This window comes from Podarcis gaigeae (assembly GCF_964106915.1).
Source record: "Podarcis gaigeae genome assembly, chromosome: 7".
NCBI classification, from domain to species: domain Eukaryota; kingdom Metazoa; phylum Chordata; class Lepidosauria; order Squamata; family Lacertidae; genus Podarcis; species Podarcis gaigeae.
The window spans coordinates 60,350,583-60,357,655 of NC_139683.1; the positions used below are offsets into that span (position 1 = coordinate 60,350,583).

The 7,073-nt window shown below is 44.9% G+C and overlaps 1 long non-coding RNA gene across 4 annotated transcripts in view; it reads right to left on the minus strand.

Annotated features, from left to right (window-relative positions):
• Positions 1 to 6,233, minus strand: part of LOC310848262 — a 36,762-nt gene extending 30,529 nt beyond the window's left edge. For 2 of the 4 annotated variants that reach the window (XR_014566243.1, XR_014566244.1), the window contains exon 1: positions 4,133 to 4,291. This is a non-coding gene — a long non-coding RNA (uncharacterized lncRNA). Of the gene's footprint in view, positions 1 to 4,132; positions 4,292 to 4,406; positions 4,457 to 4,637; positions 4,726 to 6,004 lie in introns of those variants that run through there. The other 2 variants (XR_014566245.1, XR_014566242.1) reach the window with 2 other exon arrangements.
• Positions 6,234 to 7,073: the final 840 nt, after the last annotated feature.

Sequence of the window (7,073 nt, forward strand, 5' to 3'; positions counted from 1 at the left end):
ACCCCAGGCCCCAGAGGTCAAATGTGGCCCTTCAGTTCTCTGTGTGTGGCCTCCAGGAGTCAAGCTAAGTCATACCCCTCACTGACTCTGCTCCATATTCTCCTGAAGTTCTTTTGCCTGGGTGGAATGTGTCTTTGAACTCCCATAATGCCTCTTGCTTGCCTGGAAGGAAGGGTGTGTGTGTGTATACAGAACCCTCTGAATTTTGTGTGGCTGAAATGTTGTACGTGAGGGTGACACATCCATTGCTCCACCTACTTTTCCTTCTGGTGCTTTTCCATACTCCATTAGCCATGTGGAATAGTTTCTACCACTCCTTCTTGAAAGGGAAAAGGCAGCTGAGAGCTTGCCCATAAGAGGGAAAATTATGCATATAATTTAACTAAAACTTCTGTAATACTCAGCTAATGTGAAAGGAGATATATTTTTCTAGTAAGTCGTGTCCTCTGTGGTGGTGGTGGGAATTATTTTGCCATTGGCAGGGACCCCAGAAATTCCTGGCAAATCGCAGAGTTTAGGGGGTTATGAGCATAAAAGCATTTTTCACACATCCAATAATTCTCCCCCCCCCCCAACCCCACGCCCAGCACATCCTCAGTGGCCCCTCCAAATTGCAAATGTAAAGGAAACAGACATTCTGCCATTTGAATGTACTGGCACAATTCAGTTGGCTTTCAAGTTTGCTTTTTCAGGAGCTTAAAGGAAATAATACTAATCAAGACCAAATCTGCTCTCCCCAATGAATATGACCCTTTTAAAGAAAGGTATTTGGGGAGGGGATAGATCTGTCTTGGCTGGCTTACATGTTATCCTCTTATGAGGATAAGCTCTCCTTTCACGTATTTTTATTTTGTCCCTCACCAGCTGTGAGTAGCAGCACAGGCAGCAGCAGCAGCAGCTGGAGAACCAAGCCCCTGCCCCTTCCTTGGCCCTGCACTCTAGGTAAGAAGGGAGCCACTGCTCCTTACACACACTCAGGCCCAGCTAGGTCAATTTGCCCATTTTGGTTTCTCCCAGTTTCTCACCTTCCTAATTTTAAGGTTGGTTCCCTATGTCTCCACTCTGCGGATTTTCAGAGGGTGGCATCTCCCAGAAAAGTTATCAGCATTTTCGTGTGAAGTTCGTCATCTTAAGAAAGTTTGTCCCAACAGCTGATCTTTCATAACCATAAAAGTTGCCTATAAATGAACTGGCTTCCAGCTGTTTTATGAACTGTTTGGGTTGTTTCCTTTTAAGTGAGTTTTGTTGGATATCTCGTGTCGTACGTTTTGTTTGTCTGCCATCTGGAATGCATGAGACTCACAACATTTCTTAAGGAAAGACGAAGGGATCACTGTGAAGTAACTCTCAGCACTGAGTGCATCACATGTCTAGGGGCTTAATTCAGTGGTGGGGAGTCTGCATTCCAGGCGTGCCTCCCCATCTGGCCCACCAAGCCATTTCAACCACGCCTACCTGGCCTCCGCCTGATTTCTTACATGCTGTGCCTTTGACGTATGCTGTGCTATGATCTGCAAGTGCTGACAGTCAGCTGATTGTTGGCTGTTTTGACTGCTGGGTCTTGGGGCTTGCAAATTGAGATGCCCGCACGATACAGTGAGAACATCCACTGCACCTAGTATACATGGAGAATATGTGAGCAGCCGTATTTTACCATTCTCCCACTTTACTACAATAATGCAGAGTGTTCTTTTTAACGCTGAAAGGCATACAAAGGCCACAGTGTCTTCCTATCCGACACAGCAGAGGTATTTAAAGAGCTTAATATCAAATCCACAGAGGGAGAAACTGAGTAGATAAACCTGGGGGAAGGGAGACTGCTTTAACTTTGGCTGCATTCAGATGTGAGGTTTATTGCAGGCATGTCCAACGGGTAGATCGTGATCTACTGGTAGATCACTGGACATCTGCAGTAGATCACTGGTAGATCATTGGCTTTCCCCAAAGAAGCTGAATAACTGTGGGTCCCCTAAAAAAACCTCAGCAAAAAAGCTCCCTGAAAAAACCTCAACAACTCTTTGACCCGAACCCCCCCAAATTATTGCATTAATTTCACTGGTTCCTTTTGCATTGCAGTACCTGTTGCATTGGGACGCGGGTGGCGCTGTGGATTAAACCACAGAGCCTAGGACTTGCTGATCAGAAGGTCGGTGGTTCGAATCCCTGTGACGGGGTGAGCTCCTGTTGCTCGGTCCCTGCTCCTGCCAACCTAGCAGTTCGAAAGCATGTCAAAGTGCAAGTAGATAAATAGGTACCACTCTGGGCGGGAAGGTAAACGGCGTTTCCGTGCGCTGCTCTGGTTCGCCAGAAGCGGCTTAGTCATGCTGGCCACATGACCCGGAAGCTGTACGCCTTCTCCCTCAGCCAATAAAGCGAAATGAGCACTGCAACCCCAGAGTCGGTCACAAGTGGACATAATGGTCAGGGGTCCCTTTACCTTACCTGTTGCATTGTGGAACTGTAGCTTTTCACTCATGTTAGTGGTTTGGTGTGATGCAACAACAAACTCCCTCGCACTTTCTGGACAGTTCTGTTCCCCCATGGTTCACTAGGAGGTATGCCAAATTATAGCCCCAAAATTTGTTACATAAGCAAACCTGCCCCCAATATTATGGATTTTCAGGGTTGCAAACAACTAACATGGAAATGAACACTAAATTGCCACTAGATTCCCAGAACTGGATTTTACATCATGAGAAAGATCACATAAAATGTGAAAATTAACAGGTACAGAAATGCCAGGAAGAGGGAACAAAGCACCGCCTGAACACAGCCTTTGTAGTATAACTGTAAAACAAAGAGAGAGAAGCTCTGTTTGCTGCTGAGTTGTCACTTAGACCTGCTAGCATTTGTTAACATCCCAAGTCTGCCTGCCTAAGCCCCCACTTCATTATCTCCGTCCTCCTTGTGCATGACAAATTGCAGAGCCACTCCTTAATCTCTGCAGAAGGAAAGCAGTAATAATAATGTAGAAAGTTCAGCCTCTATTGTCTGCTCCCACATGAGTCAATATGACACGTTTCGCATTCATCTGTTGATTTACTGTTCACCATCAGCACAGGCCAGCAGTAAACTTTTAACAGGTTTCTGTAATAGCCATGGTGGCAACATTTGGGCGCAATTAAGCAGGCAAGATTTTCCCTGGCGTGATCTTTTGAGGGGATGCACACTTTTACAAAGGGCCGAGGGGGTCACAGATGCTTTTGTGAATTCTTCAGGGTCGCCCAGTCAGGTTAAAGAGGTGGGAGTGGTGCGAGAGAAGGGAACTTGGAGGTTTTTTATGTTTATCTGGAAAAGGCTCTTCTCTCCCGCTTCACCCCTCCTGCCCTGTGCTCTCTTTGCTGAGATAAGACTTTTTAAGACACTGCACAGAGCGATGGATTTCCCCTTACATTTCCACAAAGCACTGGTTTTGGGGAGGGCTGCTTTATTTAGCCCAACTTCTTCTTTTTAAAAAAGAAGTTAGCAGCACATCAATCACCCTGTGCTTATTTGCAAAGCGTGTGTAAGATGAGATAAAGGCAAGACAGTTTGACAAACTGCTAGCATAAGGGGGAAAGGAGTAGTTTTTTCTTATAACAGTTGAGAGGGAAGGGAAAAGGGGAGGAAGGAGGAAGAGCAAGGGAAGGGAGAGGAGAACGATATACGGAGTGTGGCCTTCTTCAAATGATGTCATAGGTTGTACAGAGTAGAACAGCATCAAAATACATATATTCCTAAACTTCCCCCTCCCCTTCCAGGTCTGATTACTGCTACATGAACTGAGTGCCTAATGCAGCACATGTAATAAATGTCCCAGTCATGGAGAGCATTGCGTCAGTTTGGGACAGCAGCCAGAAAATCTCTCTAGCCAGGAGATGAACTCAGACTCTAAAATATTTACATGATAGATGGCCAAGCCCAGGAGGAAGGCCCTGTTATTACAGAATTTATAGTCTTCCCACAGTGAGCTGCCTTTTCTGCTCCACAGTCCCCATGTGGTCGGCTTTGCATACATAGACAGTGATGCTGCTTTGCAGAGGAACTAAAGCAACTGGTGCCATTAGTTGTCTGCTTTTAGTCCACACAGCAGGGTGGGGTCCTTGGGCCAGGAAAAAAGCCATGAAATGCTGAAAGACTGATTCACACCTACCCCAATTCAAATCAAATTAGGCTTGATGCACAGCCACTTCAGCCACAGGCTGCCATTTTCAATGGAAGATCGATATAGTTCCATCTTACGTATGTTTACTTTTTGCAAGTCATTTTCAGAGCTCTAGATTGAAAGCAGCATGTTGAGGCTGAGCACGAATGATTCTGGATTGAGAAGAAAACTATGTTTTTGTGGTACAAGCAGGTGAGTTGCCTGCATAGCCTGGTTCTGGACAGTTCCCCTCCTTTGATTTTCAGGAGTGGCTTTTCAGAGGAAGGGGCAGCATTAGGACCAGGGACAGGGAACTTATCTGCTCTCTTCATGCTGGCTCGAGAGAGGGAGCAGAAGGATGGAAATGGAGAGATGTGAGGAGTTTGACCAATACTTTGTGAGGACCAAGCTTTCCTGGCAGAAGTGGTTGCAAATATTGTGATAAGTCATTCAACACTCATGGTGTCTAGAGAAAGATTTCATTCTACAACCATTGTACAAGGCACAAATGGACTCTCTTCAGTTCCAGACAGGTTCCAACTCTTCCATTTGATAGAGGCCTCATCATTACTGGGTATTAGCAACCACAAAAGGGTCTGAAGCTGTAGAGCAGAGCAGAATGGAAGTTGTAATTTTGATGGGAAGCACCAGAGCACTAAAACATTATTTGAATTAACTGATTTTCCTGCAAAGAACATGAATGTATATTAGGCCTTGCAAATCTTATCTTGCATATCATAGCCTTTCGAAAGACATAAATGCTTAGTAAGACTTCAGATTTTAAAAGCAATCCAGGCAAAAGCAAACTTACAGGTACCATATAGAAAAATGGATCAGAGTAGATGGTGACAAAGTGTTTGAACTGTTCAAAATTGGCTGGTTAGGTTTGAATGAACAATACCTATACTCCACCAGAGCTATTTGTCCCCTTGCAACTGGTAACATTGGCTGTCACTGTATACATGCATGAGCTCTGTAAGACGCAGCATCTTAGCTTATCTCATCATCTGACAGCCTGGTTCATTGGCCAGTGTGCTCTGTGAAGTTGTTGCCAATCTCTTATCAGCTTCAGGAAAGAAAACACCAACATCACTCATGATCATCTTGTCAAATGCACGTTGAATGGCTTAAGAACAAAAGTGATGGATGATTCTGTTTTGAGTTTTAACATGCTTAGCTGTTAGTGGTGTCTGCCTCAGAAATGAAGAATGAACTATAATTGAGGGCTGAACATGAAGGGGAAAATCTTTGATAAATGATAGTATAATTATAGGGATGTTCATTGGCTGCATGTTTTGCCTGATGAATTATCTAGGTAAAACTGTTTGCCTTGAAAAGGAAGAGTTTGTGGGTATTGAACTTGGAATTTGGGGTAATCTCTGCTCATTCCCAAATGAAATGCAAGCTTTCTATGGTTGTTTTTAAAGTTGCCAACTATTTTACTGCCCCCCTGCTATCATTGCACCATGCAACTTTTGCCTGCTGATTTCTGCAGAACAAGCTACAGTTATGCAGCAACTAGAACAGACCAGGCTGGATTTTTTGCTGGTCAGTTAGAAACCCTAGCGGGTTCCTATTGTTAACAACAAGCAAACTAGAAAACCATATCTGTAACTAGAAAACCATGTTTTCTGTTGAGAGTTACTATGCTTAAGAACATAGCTTAAGGAGAGCGGGCTGGATCAGGCCAGTGGTCCATCTCACAGTGAGCTGTTCTCACAGCAGTTGCCCAGATGCCATTGGGGCTTGAAGTCATTGATAGCCTTCTTCTCCATGAATTAGTCCATTCCTCTTTCAAAGCCATCAGAGTTCATGGCCATTACTGCCTCCTGTGAAAGCAAGTTCCATAATATGTCTGTGCAGCATGAAGAAGTACCTTACCTTATCTGTCCTGAATCATTCAGCTTCATTGCATTCTGTGAAATACGGAGAGTAAAATCCAGAGTAGAGAGGACTGAGAGGTCACATTGCTGACAGATAAATTCTCTAGGATTTCTAGAAAGACAAGGATATTCAGGATACAATCCATCAGGGCTTTTTTCAGCTGGAACTCGCCAGAACTCAGCTCTGGTATCTCTTAGGTGGGCGCCGTTGCCATAATAAGAGAACGAGGGAGGTGTTCATGGTGAGTTCTGGCACCTCTTTTTCTATAAAAATAGCACTGCAATCCATCCATCATGTTACCTGATCCCACTGAGTTATATGGGACTCAGTCTTGAGTGAGCTTCCAAAGGAGTCAGGACTGCAGCTTTAAAGTCTCACTGATTTTAGTGGGGAAAAGTTAAATGCATGCTTATATTTTCATTGAAAACAATGGTAATTTAGGATGGATTGTGTCCTCACATCACAACTTATATTTTCTACATCCCTTTCTTGCTCACTAAAGTCTTTCTCTCCTTTCTCTCCTGGCTATCTCTATTACAGATACCAATATCAGCCACTACAGTGCTACCTCGGTTTACAGATGCTTCAGGTTACAGACTCTGCTAACCCAGAAATAGTACCTCGGGTTGAGAACAGAAATTGCGCGGCGGCGGCAACAGGAGGCCCCATTAGCTAAAGTGGTACCTCGGGTTAAGAACATTTCAGGTTAAGAACGGACCTCCAGAACGAATTAAGTTCTTAACCCAAGGTACCACTGTATTAAAGGTAAAGGGACCCCCGACTGTTAGGTCAAGTCGTGGCCGACTCTGGGGTTGCAGCGCTCATCTCGCTTTATTGGCCGAGGGAGCCGGCGTACAGCTTCCGGGTCATATGGCCAGCGTGACTAAGCTGCTTCTGGTGAACCAGAGCAGCGCACGGAAATGCTGTTTACCTTCCCGCCGGAGCGGTACCTATTTATCTACTTGCACTTTGAGGTGCTTTCGAACTGCTAAGTTGGCAGGAGCAGGGACCGAGCAATGGGAGCTCACCCCGTCTCAGGGATTCGAACCGCCGACCTTCTGATTGG